Here is a 17,011-nt window from a genome sequence, read left to right on the forward strand (position 1 = left end):
CTTGACCTCATGCAAGAAGGCCATGCACCTAGTCCTCATGCAAGAAGGCCACGCACCTTGTCCTCATGCAAGAAGGCCACGCACCTTGTCCTCATGCAAGAAGGCCATGCACCTTGTCCTCACTACCTATGGGTAGTGTATGCCCATGGGCGACTTGTCTTGGTTTCCCCCTTTTCCCACCAGCAACAAAAACGCAAACACCATAACCAAAAACAATACTCACAAGTGATGACAAAGTGCTATGAGGTGCTTAAACAAAAGAGAGGTTAAGACACAAAGCGAGAGAGAAACACAGAGACCTACAGACATGGCATTTACAGAGAGATTGAGCTGAGCTGAGCTCTAGAACAAACAAATGATGGGGTTTTTAAACCATGGGGAAGGAACTGTGATAGGTCAGGAAAATAGGAGGAGGTGTGTCTTCTGATTGATGATTGATTGTTGACTGATTGGGGAGTGATGATTTTCACCTGAGAGGGGAGAAGGAGAGAAAAGAAACACACACACAGGATACACACACACAGGATAACTGTATCCGTAACACTCCCACCCTTAAAAGAGCAACCCTAGGGGTTGCGACTACAGTATTTCTATGAATACTCACAAAGCAACAACCTTGCAAATCATGCAGAAATCATTTTCACACACGAGACAAAGCATCTGCCAACACATTATCAGAACCCTTTTTGTGGCGGATCTCCAAATTATAATTTTGTACAATCAGCGCCCAACGCATAAGGCGCTGGTTCTGGTTGTACATTCGGTGGAGAAAAACTAAGGGGTTATGGTCAGTGTATACAATCACGGGTAGAGCACTGGAACCAACATATACTTCAAAGTATTGCAGAGCCAATAACAAAGCAAGAGCTTCTTGTTCTATTGTCGCATAGTTTGTTTGACACTTATTAAATTTACGTGAAAAATAACAAACGGGATGATCCACTCCACTCTTGTCCTGCTGCAGTAGAACAGCACCAGCACCTTTGGCACTAGCATCTACCTCAAGTTTGAACGGTTGTTCAAAATCTGGAGCAGCAAGTACAGGTGTACTACATAAGAGTGCTTTCGCTGATTCAAAAGCGCTCTTACAATCAGGGGACCACACAAATGATCTAGCCGGACTAAGCAAATCGGTTAATGGAGCAACTACCACAGAGAAATTTTTACAGAAGCTACGGTAGTAGCCAACCATCCCTAAAAAGCGGCGTAGCTCTCGTCTGGTGGTAGGTGCAGGGAATGCAGTTATAGCCAAGACCTTGGCATTAACAAGGCGCACCTGTCCATGCTTCTCAGAGGTATCACACAATCCATCCTCTTGATCAACCTCTTTGAACAGAACAGTGTTCGACAAATCTATCTCATCACCCTCTTGTCGTGCCTGAGCACGAGTGACAGCACAAGCGGGGAACACATGTGGATAACTCTGTGCCAGCTCATTCGAGAGAGAGTGGTCACTTTTATCCAATACTTCCAATACGGGTACTACATTTCCTCCGGCAATATCGTTACCCATTATAAAGGTCACACCTTTCACTGGCAACATAGTGCGTACCCCCACTCTGATTATTCCACTGATTAACTCAGAGTGTACTTTCACAAAGTGCAATGGCACTGGGACAAAACCCATTTCAACACCCTGCACTAACACACTGGAACCCCAGTATGTATCGTCAGAAAAGGGCAACACATCAGACAATATAAACGACTGCGCCGCACCAGTATCTCTAAGGATTTTAACTGGACGCTGAGATGCTTCGTCATTCGTTAGGGACACAAACCCCTCGAAAATGAATGGTTCATAACTGCGGTCGGGGACTGAGACTTTCAAACTACAGTTACCCGGAGGCACCTGTTTTGTTGCAGACCTCACAACCGTACGAATTAGAGCAACACCTGTTGGTGGCTTGGCACGAAGAGGCATCCCTTGTTTGCGTTTAAGCAGGAAGCAATCATTAATCATATGTCCTACTTTATGACAATAGAAACATGGACGCTCATTCTTCTGGCATGCTTGACATACTACTGCTGGACGACTAGGGCTAAAGGTAGGAAACTCAGTGGCTCTACTCTCAGTTTGAGCCGAAAACACACTCTTGTGCGTCAACACAAACTCGTCTGCCAACACAGACGCTTCTGCCAGGGAGGATACTTTCTGTTCGTTTAGGTAAACTACAATGCGTTCGGGTAAGCAATTTTTAAACTCTTCCAACAAGATTAACTCCCGGAGAGAGTTGAAATCAGTTACCTTACTAGCAGCATGCCATTTATCAAACAGATTTCCATTGTCTCTAGCAAATTCCACATAAGTCTTACTAGAAGACTTTCTATGAGACCTAAATCTCTGTCGGTATGCCTCAGGCACAAGCTCATAGGCACGAAGAACAGTAGCTTTGACCACTTCATAATTCAAACTGTCCTCCAGAGGTAGCGCTGACAAAACCTCTTGGGCTTTACCAGTTAATTTACACTGAAGTAATAGGCACCAAACCTCTTCAGGCCATTTCAATGCTACGGCTATACGCTCAAATACACAAAAATAGGAGTCAACCTCTGACTCTCTGAACAAAGGTACTAAGGCAATCTGCCTACTAATGTCAAACGTGTTTGAGGACACAGCAGGTGAGGACGGCTCACAAACAGGCACAGTAGGACCAGAGGCTAGCCTTGCTGTCTCTGCCTCAAGTTCCATCTGGCGCATTTTGAACTCCAACTGCCTTTGTTCTCTGTCTGCCTCAATTTTACACATCTCCAACTGGAGAGTCTCTCGCCTAATTTGGGCTCTCTCTTCCACCTCCATTTGGAACTGTGCTAAACGGACATCCATCCTGGCATCACCATTTGACAGTGGGGAGAGTGGATCAAAACGGGACAATGTGGCTGGTGTTTTAGCCTCTACCTCATTATCAGACACCAATGGGCTTACAGGAGCAGCAACATCCGCTACAGGGGTATTAGGCTCAGGCAGCGGTAACACAAGCACCTGCTCTTCCAACAATACATTTAATACTAGCCGTTTCACCTCCGCCTTAACTAAACTCTGCGGAATCGATACTGAATAATGGTCAGCCAAGGTCATTAAATCAACTCTACGACATTTGTCAAAAACCTCCCACGAAGGGTTATCCAAAAAATATTTCAAATCAAAAGTAGTCATTTTACACTACTTCACAAGTGCCAAAGAAAATAGCAAACACTAATGCTACTTCAGCTATGACGCTCAACACTGAACTATACCACTACAACAATCTACATGAGCGGCATGGGTGTCAGTTATGACAGATCCCGGATGAGCCCCCACTTATGTTACGAATCCCTTTTGGCCCGACAGTCTAGGGGGGATGGTAATGAGATCCGTAACATAACTCATGCAAATTATTATTGTGACAAAGTAAAAGTGTGAACGAAATAACCACGACAACAGAAATCTACCGTCAAACTCTAGGTTTATTTATAAACACACGGTAATGGGGGGAGCAGGAAAAGGGGCTGAGAAGGCCACGCACCTTGTCCTCATGCAAGAAGGCCATGCACCTTGACCTCATGCAAGAAGGCCATGCACCTTGTCCTCATGCAAGAAGGCCACCCACCTTGTCCTCATGCAAGGAGCACACCCACCTTGTCCTCTCCAATCAATGTGTAAATGTGTTTCAAGTGTTGCTATTGCAGAGAGATACTGGATGATAAGTTATCCTAGTTAGAATCATATTTTCTGCGATGATTCCGCCTGTGCTGACTGTCAGTTGAGGGATGAGCGTCGCATAGGAGTGACACCACCTGGCGTAAGGCAATTAGTTAGATTGGGAGTGAATCAGCCTTTACCAGCTGCATAATTTTGTGTTTTGTTATCTCATATTTCTACCCTTTTGGCTTGTTGTTATTGATTGATAAGGCTGGGCTTTTGTCCCAACAGATCCTTTATCTGTGCACAGATCCTTTAATAACAGGATCAATAGATGTTAGAGAGAATAGCATAATTGTCTCTGCAGTGGACAGACGTCTGTCTATCTCTGTCATTCCTGACACTTTGTTTGTTTGTTGTTGTCACTTGTTATTGTTACGTGTTTACTGTGACTCCAAAACAATGTTTTTATCGTTCCCTGCTTTCTCATCCTGTGTTCTTCAGGTCCAGCCACATGGGCCATGGCTACCTCCAAACCCGACATCATGATCATCCTACTGAGTAAGCTGATTGAGGAGGGAGACAGCTTCTATAAGGTGAGATCAGGAGGCCCTACCCTAATCTGAGGAAGGACTGTCACCTGTTGTTGGAAAATATTTATACATATAAGAAAGAAAATATATACAGTTCCAGTCAAAATTTTGGACACTCCTACTCATGCAAGGGTTTTTCTTTATTTGTACTATTTTCTACATTGTAGAATAATAGTGAAGACAGCAACATTATTAAATAACACATATGGAATCATGTAGTAACCAATTAAGTGTTAAACAAATCAAAATATATGTTATATTTGAAATTCTTCAAAGCGGCCAACCTTTGCCTTGATGACAGCTCTGCACACTCTTGGTATTCTGTCAAGCAGCTTCATGAGGTAGTCACATGAAATGCATTTTAATTAACAGGAGTGCCTTGTTAAAAATTATTTTGTGGAATTTCTTTCCTTCTTAATGCATTTGAGCCAATCGGTTGTGTTATGACAAGGTAGGGGTGGTATACAGAAGGACATTAGACCTGTAGAAATGTGTCCTTTAGTCTGAGGAGTCAAAATTTTAGATTTTTTGTTTCAACCGCTGTGTCTTTTTGAGATGTAGAGTTGGTGAATGGATGGTCTCCGCATGTGTGGTTCCTACCGTGAAGCATGGAGGAGGAGGTGTGATGGTGTGGAGGTGCTTTGCTGGTGATGCTGTCTGTGATTTATTTAGAATTCAAGGCACATTTAACCAGCATGGCTACCACAGCATTCTACAGCGATACGCCATCCCATCTGGTTTGTGCTTAGTGGGACTATCATTTGTTTTTCAACAGGACAATGACCCAAAACACACCTCCAGGCTGAAAAGGGCTATTTGTGACTCACCACCTGGATCCGGTCTTATGTAGCAAAATTTGAAATTGTGTTTTTTACATTAGATAAAAGTAGACTCAGAGATACAAAATGGTATATCATACACTGCATTTGAGGAACAATGGGGAAGTAATTCCGCTTTGAAAGTTGATCAACTTGTAAACTCACTTTTGAGAAAATCGCCTTTGAATGTTTTGCTATCTAAGTGAAGAGCTGTTCTTTGTCTACACCCATTCAGCATCGTTCACATCTTCTTAAGCTTTAGCCCCACCCATCTTGTTTCGCTCTCGGAGCGCACACTTGACGCTCTGGCCGATTAATTGTTTACCTCTGGATAACATGAAAACAGCCTAACCAGTCCTGCTGGCAACAATTTCATTATGCTTTTTTGCAGACTGACACCGGCCATATTCAACGGTTGTTGTACACACGTCACATAACGTTTGCTAATGAGCCAGCAGCTAACGTTAGCTAGTTAAACAACAATGAACAGTGCCAACAATGCCACTGTGCTGGGAGCTAACCAACCTTGTTCAATGTTAACTAGCTAACATTAGGCTCTAACTAGAACAGCAAACGGCTCTGGGAAACAAATAATAACGTCAGTTAGGGAGCCAGACAGCTAACGTTAGCTAGCTAGCTAACAGTACACTTTAACTTAAGACATATAGCTAGCTAGCTAGGTAAACAATGTAGCTAGCTAGGTAAACAAAGTGTAAGTTCACGCACGTCACGAAACGTTAGATAACGGGCCAGCCAGCTATTGTTAGCTAGTTAAACAACAATGAACAGTGCCAACAATGCCACAGTGCTGGGAGCTAACCAAGCATGTTCAGTGTTAACTAGCTAACATTAGGCTCTAACTAGAACAGCACACGGCTCTGGGAAACTGATAATAACATCAGCTCGGGAACCAGCCAGATAATGTTAGCTAGCTAGCTAAGAGTATATTTTAGCTTGAAATTAACCATGTTCTGTCAAAATTAGTAAATGTGTAATATCTGAAAATGTAGCTAGCTAACGCTAGACTAACTTACCTGTATACATCATCATGCATGATGGACGTGTCTCCCTGTCAGGAATGCCATGCCATGGTTGCCCTTAGTTTGAAGATGTAATCCGGAGACAGGTGTTTTCTCCATCTCTTCAGTTATCATACTCTAATTCCACTGATTTCAAAACTTGATCCTCCAGAAAGTGGAGAGCAACACTTATGCAGCTCAACTACACAAACGTGTTTGATAGGATTACCAACACAGAAAGATGAGCTCAAATAGACAGAAACCTTCTATGGCAGACCAGTCAGAACTCCTCTCTCGGCATGGCCAGCCCACTCCAGCCAATCATAGGTAGTGGGAGAGCTGCTGGCTTTTTCTGTGGCATAACTAACAAGGCTTGTAATTTAACCTCTAGCGTCGAGCAATTCCGTATCCGGGAGCGTAATCATAGCCTCAAGCTCATTAGCATAACGCAATGTTAACTATTCATGAAAATCGCAAATGAAATGAAAGAAATATATTCACTCACAAGCTTAGCCTTTTGTTAACAACACTGTCATCTCAGATTTTCAAAATATGCTTTTCAACCATCGCTACACAAGCATTTGTGTAAGAGGTATTGATAGCTAGCATAGCATTAGCCTAGCATTCAGCAGGCAACATTTTCACAAAAACAAGAAAAGCATTCAAATAAAATCATTTACCTTTGAAGAACTTCAGATGTCAGTTAGATAGCAATTGTTCAGTTTTTCCAAAGATATTATTTGTGTAGGAGAAATCGCTCCGTTTTGTTCATCACGTTTGGCTAAGACAAACCCCCCGAAAATTCAGTCATTACAACGCCAAACTTTTTTCCAAATTAACTCCATAATATCGACAGAAACATGGCAAACGTTGTTTAGAATCAATTCTCAAGGTGTTTTTCACATATCTATTTGATGATAAATCATTCGTGGCAGTTGCCTTTCTCCTCTGAACCGAATGGAAAAGTGGACGCAGCTAGAGATTGCGCAATAATTTCGACGGAGGACACCAAGCAGACACCTGGTAAATGTAGTCTCTTATGGTCAATCTTCCAATGATATGCCTACAAATACGTCACAATGCTGCAGACACCTTGGGGAAATGACAGAAAGTGTAGGCTCATTCCTGACGCATTCACAGCCATATAAGGAGACATTGGAACACAGCGCCTTCAGAATCTGGGCCATTTCCTGTTTGAAATTTCATCTTGGTTTCGCCTGTAGCATAAGTTCTGTGGCACTCACAGATAATATCTTTGCAGTTTTGGAAACGTCAGAGTGTTTTCTTTCCAAAGCTGTCAATTATATGCATAGTCCGGGAACGTTTTTTTTTATCCAAAAATCAAAAGAGCGCCCCCTATATCGAAGAAGTTAACAGATGGCATCCAAGTTTGTTATTAAGGCACATGAAAGTTCACATGTTCGAGAACGTATTTCTGCCAAAAAAGCAGCGAACAAGTGCCTAGCATATGTGGGAACTCCTTCAAAACTGTTGAAAAATAATTCCTCTGGTTGAGAGAATACCCAGAGTTTGCAAAGCTGTCATCAAGGGTGGCTACTTTGAAGAATATAAAGTTTAAAAAAATTGGTTACGAAATGTCCCTTTTTCAGGACACTGTCTTTCAAAGATAATTTGTAAAAATCCAAATAACTTCACAGATCTTCATTGTAAAGGGTTTAAACACTGTTTCCCATGCGTGTTCAATGAACAATTAATGAACATGCACCTGTGGAACGGTCGTTAAGACACTAACAGCTTACAGACGGTAGGCAATTAAGGGCACAGTTATGATAACTTAGAACAATAAAGAGGCCTTTCTACTGACTCTGAAAAACACCAAAAGAAAGATGCCCAGGGTCCCTGCTCATCTGCGTGAACGTGCCTTAGGCATGCTGCTAGGAGGCATGAGGACTGCAGATGTGGCCAGGGCAATAAATTGCAATGTCCGTACTGTGAGATGCCTAAGACAGCGCTACAGGGAGACAGGACGGACAGCTCATCGTCCTCACAGTGGCAGACCACGTGTAACAACACCTGCATAGGATCGGTACATCCGAACATCACACCTGTGGGACAGGTACAGGATGGCAACAAAAACTGCCCGAGTTACACCAGGAACGCACAATCCCTCCATCAGTGCTCAGACTGTCTGCAATAGGCTGAGAGAGGCTGGACTGAGGGCTTGTAGGCCTGTTGTAAATCAGGTTCTCACCAGACATCATCGGCAACATCGTCACCTATGGGCACAAACCCACCATTGCTGGACCAGACAGGACTGGCAAAAAGTGCTCTTCACTGACACCCCTGTCTCACCAGGGGTGATGGTCGGATTTGCGTTTATCGTCAAAGGAATGAGCATTACACCAAGGCCTGCACTCTGGAGCAGGATCGATTTGGAGGGTCCGTCAGGTTCTGGGGCGGTGTGTCAGCATCATCGGACTGAGCTTGTTTTCATTGCAGGCAATCTCAACGCAGTGCGTTACAGGGAAGACATCCTCCTGCCTCATGTGGTACCTTTCCTGCAGGCTAATCCTGACATGACCCTCCAGCATGACAATGCCACCAGCCATACTGCTCATTCTGTGTGTGATTTCCTGCAAGACAGGAATGTCAGTGTTCTGCCCTGGCCAGTGAAGAGCCCGGATCTCAATCCCATTGAGCATGTCTGGAACCTGTTGGATCGGAGGGTGAGGACTTGGGCCATTTCCCCCTAGAAAAGTCTGGGAACTTGTAGGTGCCTTGGTGGAAGAGTGGGGTAACATTTCACAGCAAGAACTGACAAATCTGGTGCAGTCCATGAGAAGGAGATGCACTGTAGTCCTTAATGCAGTTGGTGGCCACACCAGATACTGACTGTTACTTTTGATTTTGACCTCCCCCCACTTTGTTCAGGGATACATTATTACATCTCTGTTAGTCACATGGCTGTGGAACTTGTTTTGTTTATGTCTCAGTTGTTGAATCTTGTTATGTTCATACAAATATGTACACGTTAAGTTTGCTGAAAATAAACGCATCTGACAGTGAGAGGACGTTTCTTTTTTTGCTGAGTTTACATGATTTCATATGTGTTATTTCATAGTTTTGGTGTCTTCACTATTATTCTACAATGTAGAAAATAGTAAAAATAAAGAAAAACCTTTAAATGAGTAGGTGTGCCCAAACTTTTGACAGGTATTGTATATACAGTTGTAATGGCTCTCGTTGGTGGTAGAAAGAGTAGACCAAGGCGCAGCGTGGTAAATGTTCATGATTTTAATTTAAAAAACACAAAATAACAAAATCGAAAACGAAAATGCACAGTTCTGTCAGGCAATAGTAACTAAACAGAAAACAACATCCCACAACCTAATGGTGGGGAAAAGGGCTGCCTAAGTATGATCCCCAATCAGAGACAACAATAGACAGCTGCCTCTCATTGGGAACCACACTCAGAAAACATAGAATTTCCCACCCGAGTCACACCCTGACCTAACCAAACATAGAGAATAATCAGAACCTCTAAGGTCAGTGTCACGTTCTGACCTTTATTTCCTTTGTTTTGTCTTTATTTAGTATGGTCAATGCGTGAGTTGGGGTGGGCAGTCTATGTGTGTTTTTCCATTTTGGGGTTTTGAGTTCAGCCTCGTATGGTTCTCAATCAGAGGCAGGTGTCGTTAGTTGTCTGATTGAGAATCATACTTAGGTAGCCTGGGTTTCACATTTGAGTGGTGGGTGTTTTTTTCCGTGTGAGTGTTTGTTGCCACATGGTACTGTTTCGGTTTCGTTCGTTTCACGTGTATTGTTTTGTAGTGTTCAGTTTATGTCTGTAAATAAACTTTATGGACACTTACCACGCTGCGCATTGGTCCTCCGATCCTTCTCTTCTCCTCAGAAGAGGAGGAAGAATGCCGTTACAGTCAGGGCGTGACAATAGTATACACATCCAAGAAAGAACATGTGATCTAATCAAACTATTTACAATGCTTTTGTCTACACTTTTGACAGATTTTTTTATCCTCAAGAGTTTACAGATTTGTTTGAATGGTCAATAAAAGCTATATGTTGTCTGTCTTGTATGAATAACATGTTGTGTGTCGGTCTATTCAACAGAAAGGGAAAGTAAAGGAGGCAGCACAGCGCTATCAGTACGCCCTCAAAAAGTTCCCCCGTGAAGGCTTCAGTGAGGACCTCAAGACTTTCAGGGAGCAGAAAGTGTCCATCTTCCTCAATCTGTCCCGATGTCGGAGGAAACTGAACGTGAGTTGGTGGGCTCTGACCATGGATCCATCCCAAATGGCAACCTATTCCCTATATAGTGCACTACTTTTGACCTGGGCCCAGGTACACTATATATGGAATAGGGTGCCATTTGAGACACAACCATGTATATTATCAATACATGCATTCCAGAGTAATACATAGTAGTTACTAATAGTAACAGTACTGGATTGTGCCTCTATTGTCCTCAGTATCTGACTCATGGATGTAACAGTACTGGATAGTACCTCTATTGTCCTCGGTATCTGACTCATGGATCACTTGTCATTACATTCAGGACTTTGGGATGGCTGAGGAGTTTGCTACGAAGGCACTTGAATTGAAACCAAAATCATACGAAGCGTACTATGCCAGAGCCCGCGCCAAGCGTAGTAGCAGGTAACCTTCTACTTACATCCCTGCTTCCCTTCCACTGTAGAAGAGATGACATGTTCTGCTCTGATCTCATATTTTTCAGTCTCTCATCATAAGATTTTCCTCCTTTTTTTTGGAACCAATTGTTTTTTCCTTAGCTTATACATTTTCACAGCAGTGTTTAATAAAATTAATAAAATAATGAAAAAACACTCAATGTAAGAATACAAACCTTACCTCAGTTCCAACCCTGTTGCATTTTCCCACTCCTGCCTGTCTCTGCAGGCAGTTCCCTGAGGCCTTGGAGGACCTGAATGAAGCAATGAAGCAGAGCCCCAACCACCCTGAGATCCAGCGCCTCCTGCAGCGAGTAGAGGAGGAGTGTCGACAGCTCACCCAGGAGGAGGAGGACGCACAGAAGCTGGAGCCTCCCCCATCTCCTCCCCCCTCGCCTCCCCCAGATGAGGGGGAGGAGGAGGAGATGTCCCTGTCCTCCCTCCCACTCCCCCTGGAGCTCCCCCCTCCCCCGGAGCCTCGGCTGGAGGACATGGAGCCGGTTCAGGATCTGTTTGAGGACGAGGACTATCTGGAGCAGGAGGCCATGTCTATGGGGAGTGTGGGTTCTATGGGTCTGGTCCTCGAGAGGGAACTCTGCTCCAACCCCTCCAGCCTGCCTATCATCCAGAGCCCCCTCTTTCTCCGACCATCCACCAGCACCCCTACCACCAGGACCAGGTCTACCTGTCACGGGGCTCCCCCATGGGCCAGGCTTACGTCTACGACCACCCCAGCCCAACCTCCATGTCCTCCCCCGGCATCCAGAACTACCAGCTGCCGTCGCCCCCCTCTCTCTCCCCCACGCACCACAACTCCCACTACCGACACAGCCCACCGCAGACCTCCCCGGTGCACCTGACCACCTACCGCTTCAGCCCCCCGCCCAATGGAGGAGGGGGACAAGGGATGGACCACGGATACCAGAGCCCCCCGCTATCCCCTCTGCGTCGGGGTGGGGTACAGAGCCAGTACAAAGCCAGTCCCCCAGTGGAGAGTGTGTGTCTGTACAGGTCCCAGTCAGGGTCTCCGGTGCGCTACCAGCAGGAGCAGCCTACTCTTTCAAAGATGAGCAGCCAGAGGTCCTTCCAGCAGAGTTCACAGCCCTCCCTGCACCACCAGGCCTCCCTGCACCACCAGGCCTCTCTGCACCACGACACCCTCCAGACCCACCAGCACCACCAAGCCCAACTGAACCACCAGGTCTCCCAACAGCACCACCAGGCCAAACTACACCACCAGGCCTCCCAACACCACCAGGACTCCCTGCATCACCAGGCTCAACAGCACCACCAGGCGCAGGGCCTGCGCCTCCAGCCCTCGATGGCCCAGATTGTTCGCACCAACCAGCCCAGCAACACATACAGCCAGATGGGCCACCCCATGCGTTACCAGGGGGCCTCCATGGACGTGCCGATGGAGAGCCAGAGCCGGTTGATGTACCAGCCCTCCCTGGATGGTCGCTCCATGCCCCAGTCCAGCCTCTCAGCTGGGGCCCTCTGTCAGCACAGTGGCCGAGGAGGGGTCATAGAGGGCCTGATGAAGGACGAGCTACCCCAGCGCCCCTCCTCTGCCTACCGTACCAGCAGTGGGGGAGGACAAGGGGGCCAGCTCCAGGGGGCTGTCCGCTATAGCCAGACCCCCCAGATTAGCCGCAGCCAGTCAGCCGCCTACTACCCTGGTACCAAGCACGAGCTGGAGCGTCAAAACAGTGTCATGCCCCAGTGCCAGCTCGGATCACCAGAGATCGGCCACATGGTGAGGCGGCCCGTCAGTGCCACTACCACAGAGATCAAACCACACATTTCCACTCCCCGGCCCCTCATTCACTCCCAGAGCGTGGGCCTCCGCTTTTCCCCTTCCAGCAACAACATCCCCACAGGGGGCTCTAGCTGTAATCTAGCCCCAGGCTTCAGGTCTTCCTCCTCCATCCAGGGGATGGAGATCCCGCTGCAGGTGGCTTACGAGGGCTACGAAGGCTACGAGGGGTACGAGCGTTCCTGTAACGACGACCTCTCCCCAAACTCGCCCTCCCAGGGGGGTGGTGGGGGGCTGTACCAGGGTGAGAGCACCCGCTCACGGACCACGCCCTTCATGGGCGTCATAGACAAGACGGCACGGACACACCAGACTCAATACCTGCAGCAGCCCTCGTCCCAGCGGCCCTGGGCTATGACCTCCATGGACTCTGGCATCAGCCCCACATCGCCTAGCCAACTGGTCCAGCAGGGCTCGTCCTACAGCCCCCCTACCTCGCTGGGGAACTTCGCATACTACAACAAGACTAACAACGCCCAGAACGGACAACTCCTGGAGGAGGACTACTACCCCCAGCAGCAGCAGTCCTCCCTGGGCAAGCTGGCCAACGGCGCCTCCCGGGGTGGAGGAGGGGACATGCTGGAGAGGGTGAGCCAGGTGCCCACCTATCCAGACGTGAAGGTGGCCAGGACTCTGCCCGTAGCTCAGGCCTACCAGGACAACATGTACCGACAGTTCTCCCGTGATATGTCCCGTGACTCTAGGCAGGGCCCCACCTCCCCCATCAAACCAAAGAGACCTTTCGTGGAGTCGAATGTGTGAATGTACCTTCCATGGCAGGACTGGGCGTGTGAGTGGGAGGGGAGGGAAGGGGAGGAAGGGAGGGGAGGGGAGGGGGTGTTGAGTTAAGGCTGCTGACCTTGTCTGACATTGATGAAGAACACATGATACATAGACGGATTACAACCCAGCTCACACAGAGAGCAGTCTACAACAGGCCCCGCTCGCATAGAGAGCAGTCTACAACAGGCCGCACTCATACAGAGAGCAGTCTACAACAAGCCGCACTCACACAGAGAGCAGTCTACAACAGGCCCCACTCACACAGAGAGCAGTCTACAACAGGCCCCACTCACACAGAGAGCAGTCTACAACAGGCCCCACTCACACAGAGAGCAGTCTACAACAGGTCCCACTCACACAGAGAGCAATCTACAACAGGCCCCACTCACACAGACAGTAGTCTACAACAGAACCCATTCACACAGTGAGCAGTCTACAATAGGCCCCACTCACACAGACAGTAGTCTACAACAGAACCCATTCACACAAGTGAGCCGTCTACAATAGGCCCCACTCACACAGACAGTAGTCTACAACAGAACCCATTCACACAGTGAGCAGTCTACAATAGGCACACACTGGGGGTAGTAGTCTAGTCATACAGTACATAGATACTAACACACTGGGGCTATTCCTGATCAAACACAGGGTCAGAGTCCCTAACACTTCCAGGGGGAGGGAGTGGGAGTGAAATTGAGTGCCCTTACCTTACTGTACCTGTGGATTCTCTATCCATCTACCATATTGCTATCTTTAAAATATGACTTGTGCTCTTATTCAAGGTTGCTAGACTCTCTGTAATACAATATTAATATGTTCACTACTGTAAATGGGTCAGAAATTACAATGTGAGTGTGCATAGGGAAATTATTATATTTATTATGAAGTTATATAATGTAAATACATATAAAAACATGAATGATTTTCTTTGTGTTCTTTCTGTTTTTAATTGTTTTTTAGCTTTCTGTCCTCGTGCTGCCCTTAATAAGTCCTTGCTCCCACCGAGCGCTTTTTCAGCTATACAGCCAGTTGAAACTCGTCCAAAACACTCAATCATCCAAGAACTAGGCCCGGAGCTATCTTTAGTCGATTTAAGGATCAAAAGTGTAAAACTGCAACACAAAAAGTCACAGCATACAAAACATGCACATACTAAGTAGCTAGCATGTTGATAGCAGCTAGCGACGTTCATTTCAATAGGAACGGCTAATCCGGTTTAGGACAGAGACAATAAAAAGTAACACAAACGTATGATATTTAAGTGTAAATAAAACAACCAGGAATGTTACTACTTACAGATGATGCCAACTGAAGGGCTATAAAGGACAGGATGGCGGTGGATAAAACAGTATATCTTGGTTAGACTGAACACTAAACAGCAGTAAACAAAAAAAATCCTTCATTTCATATGAATGGCACTTCTGCAATATAAAGACCATTAGGTGGGAGCAAAGGCAAAACATGCTTAATGTGGTCCATGATGCAACAACATGGTTTCAGAATCAACTAGGACAGGGAATGTGGGACATTTAGAAACTTTTGAATTACTCACATGTCAAAGGATATTTTCCTAGTTTCTAAATATTAGCTTTGTCATGTTATATTTTTGGTATTTTAATTTAACTTTTTATTACGTTTATATTATTCATAAATGTCTGCACTAAATGCCTGTGAAGTTCTTAACTTAAGGTGCACTTTATGTATTTTTGTTACTTTCTCATTATTGAATGTTATTGGTTTTGTAGAAATGGAGGTCAGGTGGGGCTTCTGACCAATGATACTGGATTATTACTGATTACTCATTGTCATAGGAACTCTGATCTACAAAGAAAAGTAATGAATGATAATATAAAGTGCAAACAATGTTTTTAAATGTCTGAAGATATATAGACTTTAAAGCACATTGTAACAGCTGCATATTCTGGCCATCCCCCTCAAGCCAACCCCAGATCCCTTCATAGACATACGGATCTCATACGCAAGTGGCTTGTGTTCTTTTTTTATCCTTCCAATGAGTGAAAATGCTCCTCTTTTGCAGTTTCCTTATAGCTACTATTCAATTCTATCACAGTGTGTGGAACCTATTGACTGACAGTCAATCAGATGGTCCAAAATCCAGTGACAAAGCACTTAACTTCAGAGTCAAAGGAAAGTCCTGGAGAGGGAAATGTAAAGGTTGTATTCATGACTAACATATTTTTATATTTGCCAGGTGAGAGTATAAAAACAATGGGTGTGTGAATGTATTTCAGTCTGATTGAATGCTCAGTCAGTTGCCACTGTTTCATGGACAGCTTCCATTTTGATCTTGTCTGCTATTCAAATGACTGAATAAAATGATTCAAATGGTTCCCTACCCACAAGATAGCTCATTTGGACACCTTTAAAACCATACTGTATGTGTGAGGAATTGTACTATTCTTTCAAAAAGGACTTTAAAAGGACTTGTTGTCCAACTTTCGATGTACATTAGTTGACTGTAAAATGTAAATTAGCTGGCTGTAAATATTCAGATGCATGTTTTATTATTTGTCCCGATCTCAAACAGAAATACATACAGTATACACAGTGTCCATAATCTGGTCTGGGTTCTGTGATAGACATCTGGGATATACATCTGGTCTGGGTTCTGTGATAGACATATGGGATAGACATCTGGGATATACATCTGGTCTGGGTTCTGTGATAGACATCTGGGATATACATCTGGGTTATACATCTGGTCTGGGTTCTGTGATAGACATCTGGGATATACATCTGGTCTGGGTTCTGTGATAGACATCTGGGATATATATCTGGGTTATACATCTGGTCTGGGTTCTGTGATATACATCTGGGATATACATCTGGTCTGGGTTCTGTGATATACATCTGGGATATACATCTGGTCTGGGTTCTGTGATAGACATCTGGGATATACATCTGGGATATACATCTGGTCTGGGTTCTGTGATAGACATCTGGGATATACATCTGGGTTATACATCTGGTCTGGGTTCTGTGATAGACATCTGGGATATACATCTGGTCTGGGTTCTGTGATAGACATCTGGGATATACATCTGGTCTGGGTCCTGTGATAGACATCTGGAATATACATCTGGTCTGGGTTCTGTGATCGACATCTGGGATATACATCTGGTCTGGGTTCTGTGATAGACATCTGGCATATACATCTGGGATATACATCTGGTCTGGGTTCTGTGATAGACATCTGGGATATACATCTGGTCTGGGTTCTGTGATCGACATCTGGGATAGACATCTGGGATATACATCTGGTCTGGGTTCTGTGATAGACATCTGGGATATACATCTGGTTTGGGTTCTGTGATAGACATCTGGGATATACATCTGGTCTGGGTTCTGTGATAGACATCTGGGATATACATCTGGTCTGGGTCCTGTGATAGACATCTGGAATATACATCTGGTCTGGGTTCTGTGATAGACATCTGGGATATACATCTGGTCTGGGTCCTGTGATAGACATCTGGAATATACATCTGGTCTGGGTTCTGTGATTGACATCTGGGATATACATCTGGTCTGGGTTCTGTGATAGACATCTGGGATATACATCTGGGATATACATCTGGGATATACATCTGGGATATACATCTGGTCTGGGTTCTGTGATAGACATCTGGGATATACATCTGGTTTGGGTTCTGTGATAGACATCTGGGATAT

General features: G+C 45.3%; 1 pseudogene; it reads left to right on the top strand.

Annotated features, from left to right (window-relative positions):
• Positions 1–13,327, top strand: part of LOC135511912 (protein TANC2-like) — a 105,945-nt pseudogene extending 92,618 nt beyond the window's left edge.
• Positions 13,328–17,011: the final 3,684 nt, after the last annotated feature.

This window comes from Oncorhynchus masou, chromosome 24, assembly GCF_036934945.1.
Source record: "Oncorhynchus masou masou isolate Uvic2021 chromosome 24, UVic_Omas_1.1, whole genome shotgun sequence".
Classification (NCBI taxonomy): domain Eukaryota; kingdom Metazoa; phylum Chordata; class Actinopteri; order Salmoniformes; family Salmonidae; genus Oncorhynchus; species Oncorhynchus masou.